Below are 19964 nucleotides of genomic sequence, written 5' to 3' on the forward strand. Positions count from 1 at the left end.
CCAGTTGTCTCCAACTGCGCTGGTGCAGGGCTGGCTTCAGATGGGTGCCCTCAGCTGTCAGGTCATTCTGGGCATCTGAGGTCTCCTCTGTAGATGTTACCCTGCAGGGGAGGAAAGCGAAGGCAGTGATTAAAGCAGGGGAGTGACATGGTCGGGTTTAGGTTACTGGAACTGGTTTTGGTATTCTCCAAGGGTAATGGACCTGGTCACCTGGCAGTGACCTTGAAGCCAGAGCTCTTGCATGTGTGACCTCCTGTCCTGGCCTCTGGAGACTGGTATAGGGGGAGGGTGTGGGAGTGAGGAGAGGGCAGTCTGGAGGAGTGAGGTGAGCTGGGGTGACATACCCTGTCTCCTGCTCTCTGCACCCAGTGCCCCACGTGACTGCGGCCTGACCTGGAGCTCCACCTATCCAGATCACTTGTCTTGCCTGGACACTGGCCTCTGCCCCACTCCCTCCTGCTTTGCTGGGATGGGGGCCTCCAGAAATGTCCTAACACTCCTTCAATGCAGTTGTGGTTGATTGGCACTTGAATCAAAACCATGTTTATGTTATGGTCTTTTTTTTTTTTTTTTTTTTTTTTGACAGGCAGAGTGGACAGTGAGAGAGAGAGACAGAGAGAAAGGTCTTCCTTTGCCATTGGTTCACCCTCCAATGGCTGCCGCGGCCAGCGCGCTGCGGCCGGCGCACCACGCTGATCCGATGGCAGGAGCCAGGTACTTCTCCTGGTCTCCCATGGGGTGCAGGGCCCAAGCACTTGGGCCATCCTCCACTGCACTCCCGGGCCACAGCAGAGAGCTGGCCTGGAAGTGGGGCAACCGGGACAGAATCCGGCGCCCTGACTGGGACTAGAACCCGGTGTGCCGGTGTTGCAAGGCGGAGGATTAGCCTAGTGAGCCATGGCGCCGGCCATGTTATGGTCTTTACCCTCCAATTTAAAGATTTATTTATTTGAGAGGCAGAGGAGAGAGAGAAAGAGAGAAAGAGAGGAAAAGGTGGGCCGGCACTGCGGCTCACTTGGCTAATCCTCCGCCTGTGGCGCCAGCACCCCGGGTTCTAGTCCTGGTTGGGGCACCAGGTTCTGTCCTAATTGCTCCTCTTCCAGTCCAGCTCTCTGCTGTGGCCCGGGAAGGCAGTGGAGGATGGCCCACGTGCTTGGGCGCCTGCACCCGCATGGGAGACCAGGAGGAAGCACCTGGCTCCTGGCTTCGGAGCGGTGCAGCGCGCTGGCTGCAACGGCCATTTGGGGGGTGAACCAATGGAAAGGAAGACCTTTCTCTCTGTCTCTCTCTCTCTCTCACTGTCTAACTCTGCCTGTCAAAAAAAAAAAAAAAAAAAAAAAAAAAAGAGAGAGAGAGAGAGAGAGAGAGCTCTTCCATCCCATGATTCACTCCCCAAATGACCACAATGGCCAGGTTTGGGCCAGGCCAAAGCCAGGAGCAGGTACTCCGTCCAGGTCTCCCACATAGGATGCAGGGGTCCAAACTTTGGGCCATCATTGGCTACCTTCTCAGGGAGCTGGATGGGAAGTAGAGCCATGGGGGCTTGAGCTGGCACGCCGATATGGGATGCTGGCATAAGTGGTGGCTTAATCTGCTGTTCCACAATGCAGCCCCAACTCACGCTCCATTTTAAAAGGCAGGTGACAGCGGTGGGCATTTGGTGCAGTGGTTAGGATGCTGTTTGGAGTGCTGCAACCCTATCAGAGTGCCTGGGTTCATGTCCTGGTGGTGTTGCCACCTCCTGCCTGTGGCACCTGCTTGTGGGGGCTCCCTGTTAGGATGGGCTGTGTCTGGGCCAGAGGCTGGGTGAGGTGACCCATTGGTCCTTTCTGGAGTGGCCACCTTCTTTTTCCTTTCCCACTGGGTTGTGTGCTGCAGGAACACAGCAGGAACAGTGGGGTCTCCGAGCAGGAGGAGGAGGGATCTTGAGCAGGCAGAGACAGGTGGGTGAAGAGGAAGGAGTTGGAGGACCGGAGGCAGGAGACGAAGGAGGGAGCAGAGCTGTGCTTACAGGGAGGCTTCGAGAAGGCCCAGGGCAGTGCGATGGAGAGCAGTTCCAGCCACTTTCAGAGAGGCAGGTGCCTCGCACGGTTTCTGCAAGAGCCCTTCTACCCACTTCCCATCTTCAGCCTCCGCTCTTTGCACGTGTGGGACCTCCCCCTGCAGGGAGTGCACGGGCTGAAGTCCAGCTGCCGAGTCTGATGTCCGTCCCCTCCTTGGTGCTGAGGCCATGACAGAGCATGCTGGGGACGTTAAAGCAGGACACTAAGAGGACACCTGGGAGACACAAGGCTCCTGGAGTGGGCAGCTTTGACTCGAGGACTCCCTACTGGCCTGGCCTAGCCCTCCCTGTACCAATAGCACCATAGCACTGCAGCTTCCGCCCCTTCTCTTCAACTGGGGTCAGGCTCCCCCAGCCTCCTCCAGTTCCCTCTGGATTTCCCCTCAGAGGCGTCTCCCCCATCTGTCCGCTGTGTGTTTAACCCTGTCTTGGCATCTGCTTCATGGAGGACTGGAACTGACCTGGCTCAGTATAGAAGTCTCATTTGGGCTCTTCCTCCCTGGGGGCCAGCCCAGATCCCCCACCCTGGAGCAGAGGTGTGCCCCGCTTCCTCTCCAGACTCAGGAGCCCCGGAGCCGGGAGACCCTGTTTTCCTGTGAGGCAGCTGTTCTGGCTTGCGTGCATCACCGGGGATGATGGCAGCAGAGCACGGAGGACAGAGGTCCACCTGCACTCCTTGCCTGCCTCCTCACCTCCCTGCCCATGGCTTTTGAATTCAGCCATTCTCCCAAACTGTGTCATTTTGGATGGAGGTGCATGCTTTCTGCACCTCAAAAGCCCCCCTTTTTGGCAGCCTCACACATCCCTCATAAGGCCTGTGTAGCCTAATTTTAGGAAAGTAGAGAACTGTGAAGTACAAAAATTCTTCCAGAACAAAAGGCAAGACAGGTGGCCAGGACACCATAACTAGTTTCCTTCATTTTTAAAACATTTACTGGGTGTTTATTGTGATCCATGCTGCTTGTCAGTGTTATGGGTTCCAGAGTGAATCCTCACGACTCTATGGGGCAGTGACTGCTGATCACTAACCTCGCTTTGCAGGGGACTTACCCTGACGTCATAAAGCCAAGAAATAGGGGAGCCAAGGTCTGACCTCTTGTGGTCCGCCTTTAAGGCTGTGTACTCCTTCAGCAGATGTCTGTTTGAGTGTTGGACATTGTTCTGGGCACTTGGGGAGTCAACAGAACTCCAAATAGGTAAAAATGTTTTTAAAAACTTCTTTTTTTTAAAGTTTATTTGTTGGGACTGGTGTTGTGGCACTGGCATCCCATTTGGAGTGCCAGTTTGAGTCCTAGCTGCTCTGTTTCCTCTCCAGCTTCAGCTAATGCACCTGGGAAAGCAGCAGCAGATGGCCCAAGTGGTTGGGGCCCTGCCAATGGAGTTCCAGGGTCCTGGCTTTGCCCCGGCCCAGCCCTGCCATTGCGGCCATATAGGGAGTGAGCCAGCAGACAGAAGACTGTCACTCAGCCTTTCAGAAGTAAAGGTAAGACTTGATCCCAGGCACTGCCTCTGACAGTTCTGTGCCACTCCTAGTTGGTTTCAATGGATTGATTATTCTTCTCGTGATGGAACTTTTTTCCTGCCTCTTTGCATGCCTGGTAATCTTTATTTAAATGCTAGACATGATGAAATTTTCCTTTCTGGGTGCTGGATGTTTTTGCATACTTAGAAATCTCCTTTACTTCATCCTGTGGTGCAGTGTAGCTGTTTGGTGGTAGTTTTGTGCCTTCAGATCGAGCTTTCTGTGAGTTGGGAGGCGTGTGCAGAGAACTGCTTACCTCTACAACTGAGTGCTCTGCCCAGTGCCTTGTGGGTTATGCATTTCCCAGTCCGGCTGATGGAAACAGGCTCTGCTGCAGGCTTCATGTGCGTGCCAGCTGCTGTTCCTCCTAATCCCTTTGCATGGTTCTCTCCCTGGCCTTGGTGGTCTTCCTCATGCATTCGTGCTCATCAGTGCTTTGCTGGACGCTTGAGGGGGCCCCTCGGCATCTCCCTCCTCTCTGATGCTCTGACCTACTCCCCTGGATGCCTTGGGCTCACTGGACTCAGCTCTTTTTTTTTTTTTTTAAAGATTTATTTATTTATTTGAAAGTCAGAGTCACACACACACAGAGAAAGAGGGAGAGGCAGAGAGAGAGAGAGAGAGGTCTTCCATCTGCTGGTTCGCTCCCCAGATGGCCACAACAGCTGAAGCTGTGCAGATCCAAAGCCAGGAGCCAGGAGCCAGGAACTGCTTCCAGGTCTCCCATGTGGGTGCAGGGCCCCAAGGACTTGGGCCATCTTCCACTGCTTTTCCAAGGCCAATAGCAGAGAGCTGGATCGGAAGTGGAGCAGCCAGGACTCAAACTGGTGCCCATATGGGATGCTGGCACTATAGGCAGCGGCTTTACCCACTACGCCACAGTGCTGGCCCCTAGCTCTGTCTTAACTCAGGGAGTATGCCTGGTTCTGCAGTTTCTTCCTTCCTGTGCTGAGACCTGGAGACTTCGCAGGCAATAATCCAGGCTGGTCACAGGGCTCACCTCACTGCTTCCTGTATCTCAGGGATTCCCACTCATCATTGCCTGATGTCCGCTGTCTTGAAAACCATTGTTTCCTATATGTCATGTGTTGTCCCAGGTGGGTGAGAACACATGGTTTCCATTACTTAGTCTTGGCCAGAAGCAGAAATCTTCCTTTGGCCATTTTAGCTTTGAATTGGGCCCAGCCAAATTGCTGGGTGACTTGGAAGACAGCCCTGGGGTGTCTTGGGGCATCTCGGTGGATTTGCTTCAAGCCCCTGTTCTCAAGGCGCCCCAGGACACACATAGCTTCTCCCCATGGTCAGGGGCAGTTGGGGTCACAGGTGAAGGTGAAACATGGGGATCCCTCAGGGAGATAAACTTGATGGGTGATGCAGGCAGAAAACAGGCTCCTGCCTTGTGAAGCTTCTTCTGGGTCTTGGTCAGGGTCTCTGGAGACAGGGACTTCTGCACAGAATGACTTCCCAGTTTTTGTGTTTTCCAATACCTGTCTCAGTGGTTCAGGCATTGCGATCTGAATTTAACAAACACTTAGTCCCAAGAGCTCTGGTGCACTTGTTGGTCTAGAAAATTCTCTACAAGTGTTCCAGCAGGGGAGGGCTCTGGACACAGCAGTATCAGGACTATGGAGGCCGGGGAGACACCTGGAGGCCGGGCTGGGCAGCAGTTGGTGCACACCTGCTGGGCTCCTTCCTTGAGAGTGTGTTCAGTATTGCTAGCCCAGAACAATTGGGAATTCTCTACAGAATAATGACATTTATTTGGGAATAGCTGAGCAGTGCAGTGGAACACGTATGCCATGTAAACTATGGGCTAATCAATTCAAAGAGGTTGAGGCCAGGGAAGTTTTTAAAGACACAAGGGAGGATTACATCAGTTGTTTTGAAACAATGATCTCTGTCTGCGATGATGAATGACTAAGGTGATGTTGGTCTGAGGTTCAACAGGTGTTTGCTGGGCAAAACTCCTACAGGAAGTACTTTTTGCATAACATTGTGCTGACTTCTGTGCAAAGTTGTGGTTTTGGCAGAGTCTTTTGTGATAGTTACTGGCAGGCAATCATGTTCTTAGATAAGAACCCTTCCTTCCTAACCTCCTGTATTTTTTTTTCTTATGTTTTGGTTAGAATTGACATAAGTGACTCCATTTTGATTCTGGCAGCTTTTACATTTCTCTCACCATACCCTGACCACAGGGGCTGTCAAGTCACACTAACAGCTTGTTTGAAAGGAAAACCACAACTTGGGTATAATCATGAAGAAACCATCAGACAAATCCGGAATGGAGGGGACTGTGTGGAAATCGGCAGAACTCTCTGATATGTCAGGAGAGAGAAAAGAAGGGGGCGTGTGTGTGTGTGTGTGTGTGTGGTGATAGTGGTGGTAGTGGTGGTGGTGAGAGTGTTCCAGGTTAAAGGAAACTAAACAACCCCAACAATCAGGGCCCAGTGTTGTGGTGCAGTGTTTCTGATACTGGCATCCCTTGGGTGCTAGTTGGTGTCTCGGCTGCCCCACTTCCCATCCAGCTCCCTGTTGATGCACCTGGGAAAGCAAAATGACTCAACTGCTTGGGCCCCTGCCACCCACGTGGGAGACCCGGATGAAGCTCCTGACTTCTGGCTTTAGCCTGGACCAGCCCTGGCTGATGCGACCATTTGTGGAATGAACCAACAGATGGAGGATCTCTCTCTCTGCATCTCCCTCTCTCTCTATCTCACTCTTTCTTTCTTTTTTTTTTTTTCAAAGATTTATTTATTTATTTGAAAGTCAGAGTTACACACAGAGAGAGGAAAGGCAGAGAGAGAGAGAGAGAGAGAGAGAGGTCTTCCATCCGCTGGTTCACTCCCTAGTTGGCCACAATGGCCGGAGCTTCGCTGATCCGAAGCCGGGAGCCAGGAGCTTCCTCCGGGTTTCCCACGTGGATGCAGGGCCCAAGGACTTGGGCCATCTTCTACTGCTTTCCCAGGCCATGGCAGAGAGTTGGATCAGAAGTAGAGCAGCTGGGACTAGAACCAGCGCCCATACGGGATGCTGGCGCTTCAGGCCAGGGTGTTAACCTGCTGCGCCACAGCACTGGACCCTCTAATTCTTTCAAATAAATACATCAGTATTTTTAAAAAATTTAAAGAACCCCAACAACAAAATGCAAAGTATGACCTTTGATTGGATCCTGGAATCAGGAAATAAAGCCAGCTAGGAGGGATTTTTAGACTTTAGCAAGCAGTTTTGATATTCATGTTAAATCCCTTGGATGTTATGATTATAGAGGAGGCTGTCCTTGTTTTTAGGGGATAAATGATGAAATATCAAATAATGCTGAAATAGGGCAATTTACTTCCAAGTGGTTCAGCAAGAAAATGACGTATGTCTATGTGTATAGTTGCACACACACACTTCTGCAGGTGCCACAGACCTGAGGTAGAAACTGGCCTGGCATCTTTCTACATATAAAGAAAGTCAGTGAGAGGGAGAGTGAGAGAGAGGTCTTCCATCCACTGGTTCACTCCTCAAATGGCCGCAGTGGCCAGAGCTGCACCAATCTGAAGCCAGGAGCCAGGAGCTTCTTCTAGGTCTCCTACATGGGTGCAGGAGCCGAAGGACTTGGGCCATCTTCTACTGCTTTCCCAGGCCACAGCAGAGAGCTGGATTGGATGTGGAACACCTGGGACTTGAACCAGTGGCCATATGGGATGCTGGCACTGCAGGCAGTAGCTTTACCTGCTATACTACAGCGCCAGCCCCAGATTTATGTTTTAAAAGTCCCATCACTCATCTCAAATCACCCAGGAAATGTCCTTGAGTTCTTGTCCTCGTAGACATGTAACTGTCCTCCCTCTGTCTCTGGTGGCCAAACCCAGGGCCCATGTGGTCCTGGTGGTTCTTGCTCCCAGGAAAGCACCCAGGAACCAGGGGATTTCTCTGCCAAGTCACCTGCTCCTGAGAAGATGACCACAGCCACAGTCAGGAAAAGGAGCCTTGGCCACATCAGGGAACTGTGGTGGTGATGACGGGGCAGGGAAGAGGAACAGTTCATTCTGAGGTATAGGTGTACAGACAGAACGCACAGCAAGCAGTAGCACGTCACTAGTGGAAAGTGGTGGAAATGGAAAAGTTCTCAGAATGGAGATCCCCAAGAGCCTGGGGAGCTCGTTCCTTCATGTCGTGCGGGGCATTTGCCTCATCGCCCTTCTCTGGATCTCCCTGGTGGCCGTTAAAAATTATTCTAAAGACAGACAAACACAACCCAGACCCACACACAGAGGGAGGGATGGAGGAAGAGTGAGTGACAGCGCCCATCTCCTGGTTCTCTCTCCAGTGGCTGCAACGGCCAGGACTGGGTCAGGCTGAGCCAGGAGCTGGGAACTCAATTCTGGTCTCCTACACGGTCACTGTACATGGGTGTTAGGAACTCAGCTACTTGAAGCATCACCTGCTCCTCCCAGGGTGCACATCAGCATGAAGCAGGAGTCAGGAGCCAGAGCTGAGTGCTGCACCCAGATACTCGGATGTGGGGATACAGGTGTCTTAATTGGCATCTTGATTACTAGGCTAAATGCTCGCCTCCATGATATCATTTTCATAGTGTCATACTCCTAGTACCTGTAATTTCTGTCTCAACCTATAGCCAGTTGTCTTCTCCTTCCTGGAGAGCCAGGCTGGGCAAGAACCACACAACTGTATAGATTGGAGCTGTAAGAGGAACAATTACTCGTCCCTCAGTGATGCAGTAGTGCTGGACCTTATAATTTCTCAAGAGCCTATTGTGTGCCTCTCTTCTCAATTCTGTGTTCAGTGAAATCGTGTTGACCTGAAATGGGCCATGTAGAGAAATACTTACATGGTTGTAATTGGCAGGTACTACCAATCAGATTTGCCATCTAGCGTGAGGGCCAGTGTGAAACATGGATGAGTGTGTCATTGCACATGCTATTTATTTCAAATTTTCTTCCACCATTGAATTTTCCATATTGAAAATTTTCTGGACTTTTCTCCTGGACTAATAGACGTAACCTTGAGAATAGGCTTAAGATGGAGAATGGTGCCCAGTAAAATGATCTTAGAAACATAAAGAGAAAAAAATCCTTCCCATAAAGCTATTGGAAAGCAGATTTATTTCAAGGAGTTCTGACAAAGAGGTATTTTGGGAATATTCACAAAGAATATCACTTTCAGGGCCAGTGTTGTGGCAAAGTGGGGCAAGCTGCTGCTTGCAACACTGGCATCCTCTGTTAGAGTGCTGGTTTGAGTCCTGGCTATTCCACTTCCAATCCAACTCCTTGCTAACACACCTAGAAGGCAGCAGAAGATGGCCCAAGTACTTGGAGTCCTCCCACTCATGTGGGAGACCTGGATGGGGTTTCTGGCTTTCCCCTGATGCTCTGCTTTTCAAATACATACATACATACATATTGAAAATACCACTTTTGCTCTCCTGCCCCTTAGAGACTTGATGAAAGTGTTTAATCCTTTTCTATGTCATATGACAGAGGAGTCTTTTAAGATGTCTGGATTATGTTTTGTCTTTAACTCTGTAAAGTCTGTAATTCTGATCGGTTGTGGCTCAGTAATTGGTGCCCTTGACATTTTGAACGTCACAGGAGTGCTGTGAGTGGCTGCGCATGTCCTTGTCTTTGTGCAGCTCCCTCTTTTATTCTCCTTTACTATCCCTGTGAATCTTCACTCTCTCAGTTCCCCAGTGCAACTCTAGCAGATGATCTTTCCTCGGACTTTATCAAAACTGCCAGACAAGAGTGAGGGGAGATAGCCATAAAGAATGCTGCAGACAGATTTCAGGAACTGATGGTGGGGTAGGAGCTGACGAGCCAGCTGAACCCACTTCCACCCAACCAAGCTGAGAAGAACAAAGTGGCCAAGACCATGGCAGCAGTGCTGAAACTGGGAATGCCGAGACCCTTGAGATGCGACGTCTGGAGGCAAACATTTGGCCCAGAATTGACATGGGGCTGTGTGATTCATCACGCCCCTCTCCCACAGAACGACAGCTCATCGGTGCTCCCACCCAGCTTTGTCTGCACCAGACCACCACTGAGCCTTGTTAATTCTATTCCTAAATGTCACAATCCCCCAATTTCTCTGCATATCCATATTCTCTAATGAGTTATTGTTGGTATACAGCAAAGTTTTTGAGGTGGACTGTTTTTGTCTGTATGATCATTGAATTCATTGAATTCTCTCTTTTTTTTTTTTAGATTTATTTATTTGAAAGACAGAGTTACAGAGAGGTTGAGTCAGAGAGAAAGAGAGGTCTTCCATCCATTGGTTCACTCCCCAGATGGCTGCAGTGGCCAGAGCTGAGCTGATCTGAAGCCAGGAGCCAGGAGCTTCTTCCAGGTCTTCCATGGGGGCACAGTGGTCCACGGACTTGGGCCATATCTTCTGTTGCTATCCCAGGCCATAGCAGAGAGCTGGATCAGAAGTGGAACAGCCGGGACTCGAACCGGTGCCCATATGGGATGCTGGCGCTTCAGGCTGCAGTTTTAACCCACTGCACCACAGCACCGGCCCCAATCATTGAATACTTACCAATTTAAGTAACTCTTCCAGATGCTTTTGTATAAATTTCATAGGTAAAAATCACATCATCTATGAATAACTTAATCTTCTCTTAAAAAGGGGGCATGGGAGAGGTGGGCATTTGGCCTAGTGATTAGGTCACTGCTTGGGATGCAGATGCTCACATCCCAAATCAGAGTGCCTGGTCCAAGTCCCAGATACTATACATCTGAGCCAGGTTTTTGCTAGCGGGTGCCCTGGAAGGGAACAGATGATGGCTCTCATGCTTGGGTCCCTGTCACCCATGGTGGAGACCTGGATGGAGTTCTGGGCTCCTGGCTTTGCTGTTGCGAGCACTGGGAGTGAGCCAGTAGATGGAAGATCTCTGTCTCTCGGTTCCTCTCTCTCTGCCTCTGTGCCTTTCAAATAAAAATGGAAATCACTAACAGACATAAAGGAAATAGAGAGCTGTTAGGTGCATGTAGATGTAGGCTATTTATTTTAAGGACAAGTCTGCTTGTATCACTTACACTTTTACTAAAATTTCAATTAACATCATGGTAGGACTTGCCAAAAGTTAATTTGAAAGAACATGTTAAGATTGCCTAAGAAATTTCTAAGTACAAAGGATTAAAGGGAGACATGCCACATTTATGATGTTTTATCAAGCAATAATTAATTTGGTAATAATAAGAGAATTTGAAGATCAATGAAACAGAATAGAGAGGCCCTAACAGACTCCAGACTGAATACTTTATGAGTGTCTAAGGAAGCTTCTGGAATGAATAGGGAAGGTGGTGACTACTCAAGAGAATGGTGCTGATACTCCATGGGTGGCATGACTTCCTTTGAAAGGGGTGATGGCTCTTGGTGTGATTCAGCTGGGGAAGTGGCAAGGTCTCACAGAGCAGACTGGAACTTGGAAATCAGAGGGCACTACAGTCTCTCTTGGGTTCAAGCTATTGTAAGAAGAATCATCCATTAAATGAGTTTAAAGAGGAATGATAATTGAAATCCCAGTATGGAGCCATTAAACAGATGTCTTTTTAAATAATATTTATTTCTTATTTGAAAGAGTCACACAGAGAGAACAGGAGAGGCAGAGAGAGAGTCCTCCATCCGTTAGTATACTCCCCAGTTGGCTGCAACGGCCAGAGCTGCACCGATCCGAAGCCAGGAGCCAGGAGCTTCTTCTGGGTCTCCCACGCAGGTGCAGAGCCCCAAGGACTTGGGTCATCTTCTGCTGCTTTCCCAGGCCATAGCAGAGAACTGGATCAGAAGTGGAGCAGCCGGAACTCGAAGTGGTGCCCATATGGGATGCCAGCACTGCAGGTGGCGGCTTTATCTGCTATACCACAGCGCCGGCCCTAAAAGATTTTTTTTAACATGGGACTTCTCAGAAATGTTAAGACACTTGTGTCCCCATGAGTCTCCAAGAAAGGCATACAGCATGGACTGTTTCACACACTTATTTAATCTTGGAAATCTAGGAAAGATCGTATTTCTGGACTAGTGTTCCTGTGAAACACGCTGTGAAGTACAGGTCATCTCTGTATCTGCTTTTGGAGGATCCAGTCTGAGACACTGTGAAATCTGTGATAATTTTTTAGAGACCTCTGTCTTCTCCATGGTACGAGGTGTTCACGATAGCCTGGGGGCAGTCTCAGCCCTCAATTCAGTGGCTCTCCTGAGGACTGTCATTACGTGTCACCGTGAGACTGCTCCCTTTTGTTTTTTTGTTTGTTTGTTTGTTTGTTTTTGGATAGGCAGTTAGACAGTGAGAGAGAGAGAGGAGAGAGAAAGGACTTCCTTCCGTTGGTTCACCCCCCATAGCGGCCATTTGAGGAGTGAACCAGTGGACGGAAGACCTCTCTTTCTGTCTCTGTAACTCTACTTCTCAAATAAATAAATAAATAAATAAAATCTTTTTAAAAAAGGGCTATGCTATATAGGATGCCATTTAATAAGTGACTGTGGTTGGTGTTGCTGGCAGAAGCACATCAAACAATGAGGGCAAATCCAAATCTGAAATAAGTTTCTTTGTCATTGGGGCCAAGACACTGCCCTCTCTAGGATGGCAGGGGCCCAGTGCAGTCAACCTGCCATCAGGGGGAGAGGGGAAGCGCACGCTGCTGAGGCCATGCGTAGGCGCCACACACGACACTGACCGCGGCCCCACTGCATAATCCTTGAAGAGGCTGGGCAGAGAGGCCAACTTTCATCCACAGAAAGGCCATCTGGGCCACTGATTACTGAGTGTATCCTCTCCTGGGAGCTAGGGAGTATTGATGTGGGACAGAAATAGCTCCCATTCTGGGCCAATTCAGCATTGCACTCCTAATGGAACAGTTCAATACAGTAGTGAATATGTTACTAGGTAGATGAGTGTTCCCACCCCCAAGGTTATCATTACTGTTAATAACAATCACAATAATAACACTTAATGAGTGCTAACTATATTCTTGTGCTTGTAATTAACCCACTGAATCCCTTTCAAAACATATGAGGTAGATATCATCAAATCCATTTAACAGATGAGGCAGAGTTGCTTTACAGAGATGTGAGGTGAGCTGCCCAGAGTTTTTCTTGAAAGGGCCAACCCAGATTTGAAGCCAGGTGGTCTGGCCTTAAAGCCTTTGCTGGGCCACCTTTCACCCCAGCCTCTCTGACCCGCTGCTTTCTTCCAATGGGCACATATCCTTAGGTCTGCACCTGCGGGAGTGCTTTTTCCTCTGCCGTGAGAATTTCCTCTCACTTCTCCCTCTGATTGCAGCTCGAGTGTCACTTTCCAGGGAAGCCTCTCCTAATCCCTGAGACAAAGCTGGCTTCTCTTTCACATGCTCTGATGGCTCCCAGTATTTGTCGTGCATGTCACCCAACACGGCATGGGGTGTGCTCACGTGTGTGATAGTTATTGTAAGCGCCTCACTGTTTGCTCACCACCTATGCAGGGCCTGGCGTGCAGAAGGCATACGATAAACAATGGTTGAATGTGTCTGGTGACGGGCCCTGGGTGTGTCCTTGAGAGCTGGGGATGGATCTTATGCTGTGTGTGTGACTGGCGGGTGGTGAATTGCTGTTTTTGAGCCCCCGTCGCCACATACTTGGTGCCTGAGAGCAGTTGAAGCTGTGGAGCCTGGAGGTTTATTTTTCTGTCCACAAATAGCTTTCTTCTCTTTTTCCTTCCAGGCTCAAGATTATTCAGTCTGGGCAAGTGTGGCTGGGCACTTTTGTTGGGCCATCATCCAGACGGAGCCATTCTTGCCTTTTGGCTCTGAGCTGCAGGTTTCCACATGATGTCATCTCACTTCACGTGCAGTGTCTTAGGGGACAGAGACTACCTCAAACCGTCTGGTGTGTGGCAGACACATGGTTTTCACCGGATCATGGTTTTCAACCCTGTCTGCATGAAGGACTCACCTGCAGAGTTACTGAAAATACTGATGGGGCTGGTGCTGTGGCGTGGTAGGTTAAGCCACTGCCTGCAATGCCGGGATCCCATATGGGCACAGGTTTGAGCGATCCCATCCTGGCTGCTCCATTTCCCATCCAGCTCCCTGCTAATGTGCTTGGGAAGGCAGCAGGGATGGCCCAAGTGCTTGGGCCCTTGAACCTGCATGGGAGACCTGGATGAAGCTCCTGGCTCCTGGCTTTGGACTGGCCCAGCTCTAGCCATTACGGCCGTTTGGAGAATGAGCCAGCAGATGGAAGACCTCTCTCTCTCTCTATGTCTCCTTCTGTCTCTCTGCAACTCTGCCTTTCAAATAAATAAATCTTTTTTGTTTTTAAAAAAAGAAAGAAAATACTGATGCCCGAGGCCCAACTAACACTGATTAGGTCACAGTCCCTGGTGATGGATGCTGGCATTTCCACAGATGTGCTCTTAAGGCCGAGAACCACTAGAGCAGGGTCTAGACATGCAGCTCTCGTTCTCTCCTGCCTCCCTCAAAGAAGAGGGGCAGTGTACACATGCAGTTTGTGCAGGGTTGACTAGTTGTCCATCAGCTACCTTGTGAGAAACAGAAGTATTGGTAGGAAATGAAAGCATAGAACATGTGATCTTTGTATTGTGTTTTAAATAACAGTAGTTCAGACAGATGTCTTGTTTCATTCCAGTTTAAACTACAATTTTGTTGTTATTTTAGGATTATTGAGCCTGTGCTTTATTTTTCTTACCTGCAAGAAGGCCAAGAATTGTCCAGAGAGAATTAGACTCTGCTGCAGGGCAGGGCCCATGGTGGTTTTGTTCCAAGCTGAAGCCTGAGCGTGTAGCGTAGAGCTTGGCATTCAGAGGGAATCTGAGAAGTTTTTCTGTGTTAATAACCAAGTGCTGGAATGCATGAGTGGGTGAACGAGACAACACGGCACATGCACTTCTGTGGGGGTGTTCCTGATAGGATGTGAAGGAAGATGCACACGATAAGGGGCCTGGGTGCAAACAGCAGCTGCAGGGACATCTCTGGGGAGCAGTGGGAGGCAAGAAAAGGTTTAGGGTCCCAGTTAGGGAGACTGACCCAACCTCAGACGTTTGCAACCTTAAAGAGATGGGAAAGGAAACCAAAAACATAACACTGCAGCTGCGAGTTGTCTCACCTACTTTCTGAAAAAGAGCAGAGTGGAAATGTTTGGAGAAAGAAATCTTTTTAAACTGGGGGGGAACCACACAGCCCTTTGGGTATGCATACCATATGGACATATGTCGCGATTGCATGATTTATGGTGTAATGATTTTAGTTTGTAGAGGACAGAATGTCCTGTTGTGATATTGGATGCGTCATTGTGGGATTTTGTCTTTGGAAGTCCTGTTCTTCTGTGTGGGTTGCATGGTTGGAGCACATGCAGCACAAAAAAGTGGACTGGACACTTGGTGGGTTTTGCCTACTCGGGGCACTGGGAACTTTACTCCAGTTACCATGCAAGATCCAAATGGTCACAGACCAAGCGTTTGTTGTGCAAGTTATCTCATATGCATGGGAGATCATATTATATACTACACATGTGCATAATGTGACACCTCCACATGGGAGAGCAGCTCACATCCCATTACCTCCCTGGGGTGGCGAGGGGACCCTGGTTGAGAGCTCTGTGGATGGATGACCCAGAAACCTGTGCCTCGGGCTATGCTGTCATCGTTTTCAGTTCCTCCTTGCTAAGGAACCAGTGCTGACTTCCATGTGGTCAAGGGGATGGTTTCGGTCCTGTGGATTCTCCTCTGGTCTTCGTCACCATGAAGGCAGAAGCAACACTCACTTTCACTCTCTTCCTTTTCTCTGTTCGAGGTAATAATTGCCAGTTCACCATAGTAGCTTGTTTTTTTTGTGGTTCTGAGAAGAATGCCTGGGGCTTGGGGTGATGAGAGAGGCTGGGACTCTCCTCCCCTGTTGGGTCTCGGGTCTTCACGCCTGGGGACTCAAGTTAGCTACTGAACAAGCCAGGCTGTTTAGAACACAACTGTGTTGCCTCTTTTTTTTTTTTTTTTTTTTTTTGACAGGCAGAGTGGACAGTGACAGTGAGAGAGAGAGAAAGGTCTTCCTTTTACCGTTGGTTCACCCCCCAGTGGCCGTTGCAGCTGGCGTGTTGCGGCCGGCACACTGTGCTGATCCGAAGCCAGGAGCCAGGTACTTCTCCTGGTCTCCCATGGGGTGCAGGGCCCAAGCACTTGGGCCATCCTCCACTGCCCTCCCGGGCCACAGTAGAGAGCTGGCCTGGAAGAGGGGCAACTGGGACAGAATCCGGCGCCCTGACCGGGACTAGAACTGGGTGTGCTGGCGCCGCAGGTGGAGGGTTAGCCTATTGAGCCACGGCACCGGCCTGTGTTATCTCTTAGCACTTCCCGTTGAACTTGATTTCCTGACTCATTCCTCCTCACTGGATTTCGGGTGGCTATTATAGCCTTTCTTGTTACAATGACATAATACGCTGAAAGACTCAGTCAGATAATCAGAAAACTGCGAACTCCCATCGAGTTAGCTTTTCTCCCCTCGCCCAGCCCAGGCTCCGTCTTGGACAGCTGAGACGGTGCAGGTGGAGCTTGGTCAGCCTTTGTCTCCTCCGGACTCCCTTGTTTGGAATGACTGAGGCCAGGTATTTGCAACTGTAGGTGCCATTTTCTTGTCTTAGTTGTGCTTCCGGGGTATCTTCAGCATACCTGCACTGCTGGGATCGCTCCTGGCAGCTCTCGTGGGCACAGGTGGTGCCTCTTCTGGTTGCCGGCTACTGCCTCGCCACAGCCCTGCTTCCCTGAGCGGCAGCTCCTCCAGCTGCTCCTAATTGGCACAGCCCCTCTCAGCCCATCGAGAATCTTCCTGCTGGACAGAGTCCATGTCTGGTCCATCAACAGATGGCTTTTTCCTCACCGAACTCTAGACAAGCATACTATTCCCTATGTTACCTTTCTTCCCTTCTCTGCTGTTCGAAGGCAGGCTTCTTGCCTTATACTTTCATTTGTATGTAAAGCATCAAAGCCCTCATCTCACACATTCCAGGAATATATGCCAGGCTTTCTGAATGGCTCTAGTAAGGCTACCCTAACTTAATACGTTGAGGAAGTGTGGTAGGCAGAATAATGGTCCCAAAGACATCCAAGTCCTGGAGTCATGGGTTCTTACAGCCACTGTGACTAAATTAAATTATGTAGCAAAGTGGAATGAAGGCTGCTAATGTAGTTGACTTTAAGGCAGGGAAATTATCCTGAATTATCTTCATGGGCTCAGTGTGGGGCCCATAGGAGCAGAAATGAAAGGCGGAAGCAGGTTCAGTGTCCAGGGACAGGATGTGAGAATTCAGCCTGCTGTTGCTCGCCGTGTGCCAGGCCTCGAGAAGCAAGTGCGTTTCCTCAGAGCCTCTAGAAAGAAAGGGAGCTCTGACATATCTGGATTTTACTCCACTGAGACCGTGTTTGACTTTTTTTTTTTTTTTTTTTTTGACAGGCAGAGTTAGACAGAGAGAAAGGTCTTCCTTCGTGTTTGACTTTTGACATCCAAAACTGTAAGTAAAACATAAGATGTTTTAAGCCCCTCAGTGTGTGGTGATTTGTTATAGCAGCAGTAGAAAAACAGTATAGGAGGCAAATCTGCCTGTCTTCCACGTGGAAGTGGGTGAGAGGCAGACAGGAAGTGCATGAGAGTAACCACTTCATTTTAGAAGTCTTCATTGGAAACGTTGAAAGCTTTTCCTTTCAGGTCAGGAATGAGACATGGATTCCCCAAACCTCCACTTCTGTTCAACAACCGGAGGTCCTTGCCAGTGTAATTAAGCAAGAAAACAAAAAAGTAGAATTGGAAAGAAAGAAAAATGACTTTATTCACAGATGATATGATTGTATACACAGAAAACCCCACAGCAGCTCCAGGCAAGTTACTGGAATTAATAAGGGTGTTGTGTTAGGTTATTATTATGAAGCCAACATACATCAGTCAGTTGGGAGTAGGGAAGAATTAAGCTCCACCTGCTGGAGGGGGGAGTACCTATGTATATTACTTGGGATTGTTCTGAGGAAGATTTGTTTCTTTGGTTCCATTTATTTATTTATTAAGTTATTTACTTATATCTGTATGGACTCATGCACATATACTTTGTACTTTGGATTCTAATCCTTTGTTTGTTTGTTTGTTTGTTTTTTGACAGGCAGAGTGGACAGTGAGAGAGAGAGACAGAGAGAAAGGTCTTCCTTTGCCATTGGTTCACCCTCCAATGGCCGCCGCGGCTGGCGCGCTGCGGCCGGCGCACCGCGCTGATCCGATGGCAGGAGCCAGGTACTTCTCCTGGTCTCCCATGGGGTGCAGGGCCCAAGCACTTGGGCCATCCTCCACTGCACTCCTGGGCCACAGCAGAGAGCTGGCCTGGAAGAGGGGCAAGCGGGACAGAATCCAGCACCCTGACCGGGACTAGAACCTGGTGTGCCGGTGCCGCAAGGCAGAGGATTAGCCTAGTGAGCCGTGGCACTGGCCTCTAATCCTTTTAATTTATTGCCCAAATTGCTCTAGCTTTGGCCATTGAAAGCTCTTTCAAGTTGGTTCCTGTGTCCTTTATATATGCCATCATTCTTCTGTTTTTTGAGAACTTTCTTCTCCTTTTTTTTTTTTTTAAAGATTTTATTTATTTATTTGAGAGGTAGAGTTACAGACACAGAGAGGGAGAGACAGAGAAAGGTCTTCCATTTGCTGGTTCACTCCCCCAAATGGCCACAGAGGCTGGAGCTGAGCTGACCTGAAGCCAGGAGCAAGGAGCTTCTTTGGGGTTTTCCATGTGGGTGCAGGGGCCCGAGCACTTGGGCCATCTTCTGCTGCTTTCCCAGGCCATAGCAGAGAGCTAGATCGGAAGAGGAGCAGCCAGGACTTGAATCGGCACCCATATGGGATGCAGGCACCACAGGCGGAGGCTTAGCCCATTACTCCACAGCACTGGCCCCAGCTTTCTTTCTTTTTTTTTTTTTTAAAGATTTATTTTACTGATTTGAAAGAGTAACAGAGAGAGGCAGAGAGAAAGAGAGAGAGAGAGAGAGAGAGAGAGGTCTTCCATCTGCTGGTTCACTCCCCAGATGGCTGCAACAGCCAGAGCTGAGCTGATCTGAAGCTGGGAGCCAGGAGCTTCCTCCAGGCCTCCCACGCGGTGCAGGGGCCCAAGGACTTGGGCCATCTTCTACTGCTATCCAGGCCATAGCAGAGAGCTGGATCAGAAGAGAAGCAGCTGGGACTAGAACCAACGCCCATATGGGATGCCGGTGCTTCAGGCCAGGGCGTTGACCCCTGCACCACAGTGCCCGCCCCTGACCCCAGCTTTCTTACTTTCTGACACTACAGGTACTGCAGGGTCATCTGTGTTTCTCCATCCCAGCCCTGTGTCATCCGTTTCTCCAAGGACCCCTGACTTCTGTTGGAGAATGGCGTTTAGGAACTAAGATCCACGTGTTGGATGTGCTTGTTGCTGCTGGAGTGTCATTGCTTCAAGCTCTCTCGGCCAACAAATCCAGATAATACACACACGTGTATGTATTTCTGCACTCATACATCTGTGATTATGTTAAGGAAACTGATTTCATGTTGATGTCCCAACGCTAATTCATTACATTAGTGCTAATTTTAGTGTTCGCATAACCAAACTAAGGAAGGAAATGGGATTCAGGTTCAACTGACCCAGCACTCAAAGGCATCAAGCTTTTAGTCCCATTATTTTTTTACTCTCATGCATTTTGGAATTGGCCATTTTCTGTTGGATTCTTCTGTATTTCTGGGGGACTGGTTACTAGCAGGCCTAGAGTCACATGTAGATAGCTCTCAGTTTAAGGAGAGAAGGGGGCTAACTTCCTACCCACCCCTTGTGCGCTCTTGCTGTGATGGGTTCTTTTGTGCTTAGGGCAGCAGTGGGAGTGCAGGGACTGAGTTTAGCAGCCCCATTTGAATACGTGATTGCCAGGAAGGAGTTTCCCAGTGGAAGGGGATTCTTGGTGTCAGCAATGAGGATGGAGCGGAGAAGGATGCTGGCGAATATAACCAGGAGCTGGTCTGTTCTGTATATCAGCTTAGTCACTGTCATGGTTCACAAGGCTGTGGATACAGATGCGGCTATATAAACATGTACATGTTCCTAGGAAGAATGGACTCTGGATATGACTGCTCTTTCTTTCCTGTATGATAGGTATTCTTTTTTTTTTTTTTTTGCCAACCTGTTTTTTTTTTTTTTACCATTAATGTCATTTGTTATATAATGAAGAAATAGAATACTTAAAAGAAACTATGAATATTTTTTCTAGATTTTTGTTACTTTCCAAAAATGAATTTACCCTTCCCAATGAGAGTTCTTTTTATTTTTTTAGTTTTTAAATTTTATCTATTTGAAAGGCAGAGTGACAGGGAGAAAGAGAGAGAG

General features: G+C 49.0%; 1 protein-coding gene across 1 annotated transcript in view; it reads left to right on the plus strand.

Moving 5' to 3' along the window:
• The window catches only part of CD207 (CD207 molecule), a 43690-nt gene that overhangs the window by 7967 nt on the left and 15759 nt on the right, over nucleotides 1-19964 (plus strand). Inside the window, exons 2-3 of the mRNA XM_089327580.1 lie at nucleotides 17027-17084; nucleotides 18899-19083. The gene's annotated coding sequence lies outside the window, so the exon portion shown is untranslated. The remainder of the gene's footprint in view (nucleotides 1-17026; nucleotides 17085-18898; nucleotides 19084-19964) is intronic.

The sequence above is a fragment of the Oryctolagus cuniculus genome, chromosome 2 (genome assembly GCF_051225735.1).
Source record: "Oryctolagus cuniculus isolate XC-2025 breed Fujian yellow rabbit chromosome 2, ASM5122573v1, whole genome shotgun sequence".
NCBI classification, from domain to species: domain Eukaryota; kingdom Metazoa; phylum Chordata; class Mammalia; order Lagomorpha; family Leporidae; genus Oryctolagus; species Oryctolagus cuniculus.